The sequence below is a fragment of the Dipodomys spectabilis genome, unplaced genomic scaffold (assembly GCF_019054845.1).
Source record: "Dipodomys spectabilis isolate Male_0828 unplaced genomic scaffold, ASM1905484v1 ptg000238l, whole genome shotgun sequence".
Classification (NCBI taxonomy): domain Eukaryota; kingdom Metazoa; phylum Chordata; class Mammalia; order Rodentia; family Heteromyidae; genus Dipodomys; species Dipodomys spectabilis.
In genome coordinates this window covers 1,638,685-1,642,265 of record NW_024870915.1, presented here as the reverse complement: position 1 = coordinate 1,642,265, position 3,581 = coordinate 1,638,685, and positions in this window count along the sequence as shown.

The window sequence follows — 3,581 nt, the reverse complement described above, 5'->3', positions numbered from 1 at the left end:
CTTCTAAGTAGCTAGGATAACAAGCATGAACCACCAACACCCGGCTTGTTTTAGAAGCATTGCTTTTCATTCATTGAATTTTTTTCCTGGAAGGTTGATCTAGACAGACTGCTTGTACCTCATGATAATGTGATTTGAATAATACCCTTTGCCTCTGGCATTTCTGAAACTGATTTCCACAGTTCTAGAAAATGAAATTGTTCTAAAGCCAATAGCATTTTCCTTGTGAGATGTTAGGTCTCTTTTTTAAATCTCTTATCCTTTCCTTTGGCAAAACAATCAGGATGTTTCTGTAAAACCCTATTTCTTGAAATTATTAGAGATAGAAGGTATCATGTACACACTTTCAAATAATCTCTCCTTTTATAAACATATGTTACAAGATTGGGTGGAAGAATGATGACTCTTGAATTAATTTGATAACCACTCTAGAATTTTTAAGCTTTAATGCTTATTAACTCAAAGGAGGATTATAAACATTCAGAATAGTGAAATGTGGCGACTACTCATTTGATGTATGTGGAAAGATGATAAGAATTCTTATGATTAATAAAGTATATCTTCAAATTTCCAATGGTTGACTGCTATGCTAACTGGGAGGAGACATTGGTGCTGCCAGGGGTTTGAAAGTTGGTAATGAAGCAAAATATCCGGGCAGAGCATTTGCTAAGGATATAATTTCTAAGACTCATACCAAATACATTGAACTAGAATGCTAAGTGATGAATGACTGAGCACCAAATTTTATTTGTTGGCTTCTTTGTTTTTGATGTCCTGGAATTTGGACCTAAGGCCTGGGTGCTGTATCTTAGTTTTTTCCTCAAGGCTAGTGATCTTCCAGTTGAACCACAACTTCATACCATACTTTTGGTGTTTTATTGGACATGTCTTAACAAATTTCCTCTTTGGGTTTCCTTAAAACTCATCCTCAGATATCAGCCTCCTGAGTAAGTAAGATTCCAATTGTAAGCCACAAGAGCCCAGCTAGAATCACATTTTAGAAGTATTCTTTAGATGAATCAGATGTGTCTGACTGCTATTTTAGCACTTTGGTTCCAGTGGGTCATGTCACTTTTATACTAATATCAGAATTTTTCTTCTTGTAATCCACAGTATCCCATATCTATCTAATTAATTCTTATCTTCATTTCTGACCTCTTTTTTCTTCATTGTACATTTCCATTCTTATTTCACAAGCAAGTATGTCAGTGCTGTTTTCCTTTTCTGAAGGAAGTCAGGTCCATCCCCATCAATGGGGGATGTACTTGCTGTTCTTACTGCCTGGAGTACCTGCTCCTAGATAATTGCCTGGATGATGGCTCCCATATCAACTATCTCTTGTTCAGGGTTGTCTCCTCCCATACTCACTGTGAAGTTGTTGCTACAAAATCACCAATGTCATGTCTCTGATTTATAGGAATTATAATTATGATTTCTGGTTTTCGTTTCAGCATGAAATTGGTAAGAAGAGAGCCACATTCACTTCTGTTTCTCCAATGCCTATAATAGTGCTTAATCCTTAGTGTTCAGGTGTCTTACATGGAGATCCACCTTCCCCAGCTCGATTTATCCTAGCTTCTGGTCAGGACAGCTCTTCAAGCTGAAGTCTGGTGACTAGTAGTCATTCCCTCTCATTCTTTGTGCCTGTTGGTGTTGATGAGTCCACTTCAGGGCAAAACCAGTGCCTGACACCTATTTGTTGCTGTGGCAACGGTGGCTGTGACATCATAGAAGTTATAGCCATTATTTTGTGAAGCTGTGTGAGGACATTCACCCCAAAATAATGTCTTCCATATATGTGTCTCCTTTGCCCAGGAGTGCATTCAACAATTCAACAACAAAACTGTCATCTAGTTCCTGATACACTCAGAGTATGTTTCCATTTCCTTTAAAAAAAAGAAAAATTCAAGACATGCTTTGGTGATTTGTCATTGAATTACTGAAACAGAGTATATAATTTTATGTATTTGTACGTCTATTTCCATCTCTCTTGAGCCCTTGCCATATTTCTTTGTGTTTGCAGCTTGGTAAGGGAAATAAGATTTAATTCAGTATAGTCAGAGATTATAGTTCAGAAGGCTCTTTTTAGACCCTTTTGGAGGAAATGTCTACTTTCTATCTGAGGTTCTACAGATGGCCATGTTGGTACAGAAACTGAGTAGAGTGTCATAAGAGGCTTGTCCTGATTTCTACTGACTTTCCTCTGGGTTTGAGGAGTGTGATTCCACTGCATATGTGTTTCTTTGCTACACTGAAGGATACAGGCCTCCTCTGAAAATCTAAGGCCTTGGGGGTAAACCTCAGAACCCAGCTTCCCACATCACTAGGATTACAGGCCTGAGTCTCTTTTACTCAACTCATAGCTGCATTTTTATACATAGCGTAGTCAGTTTCATTATATTCACTTCATAGACAGATATATGCAAATATATGTATATGTTTATTCATCTATTTATAATCAGTGTTAGCTCTAGAAACACAAATATATATTCATATAATCATATAATTATAATCAAAGTATAGCTGTGTTTCCCCAAAAATATTTTACACTAATATTTTGTGAAATAATTACTCAAGACTAAAAATTTAAATGCCTTTGTAGTTTGAAAAATCATATTCAATTTCATATATTATACTATATATAACATCAAGAATATAACATGTATTTACATACAACTGATTTAATTGTGTTATTTTCCTGCCTGATTTTGTGTTTCTTCATCTATGTAAGCCTTCTTTCTTCTATTGATGACAATTTTTACTTTCCAGTATACATATTTCCTATATATTTTGTCAAATATCAACCATAAGTAGATTTTTATATTATTGGAGCCAAATTTTTCTTCCATATTTACACAAAGCACAGAGAAAATGTATACAGATTTGTACTCACTGTTGGATGAGTGTCCCACATACCACTATAAGTATTGTGTCATTTGTCCCAATTGACAGAATAGCTTCCTCGGACATTTTATCTGCTGTCCAAAACCTTTTCTAGACACCTTATTACCCCAGCCAGGTATGGCCTGGCTTCTTTGTCGCTCCCTGTGCACTTAATAGTTCCCTTTATACACAGTAGGCTCTCTTGTACAGCTCCCTGTCACTCTGTGTTTTTCCCCCAACAGCACACGTATGCAAGATGCTTCAGATTGTAGGAATATAAAGAAACATATTTAGGATTCATGAATCTACAATAGATCAAAAATTTTGACATTTTAATAAAGTTTTAATAAAGTTAGAAAAAAGATTGTTCCAGGAAGGGGGAATGGAATCTCTAAATCTAGATTGGCCTCTAAGTTGCCTTCAGGCAGAAATTCTGCTTCTGAGTCCTCAAAGGGATTTATTTCCTCATTAAACACAGGATTTTCTTCCTGAGTCCAGGGATAGACAGATTCTAAATTCTTAATTGGAAATTGGATCCCCTGCAGGAGGACAGATTGGTCTGGGTATTCTGTGAGGAAAGTTTCTCATTCTTCTAGATTTTGGACCTCTCTTATTGGTTTTCCTGAACATAGACTGGGGTCATTTTCCATTAGTACACATTTACCCTGCACACCAAGATGAGTCTTTTTGACTGGTTT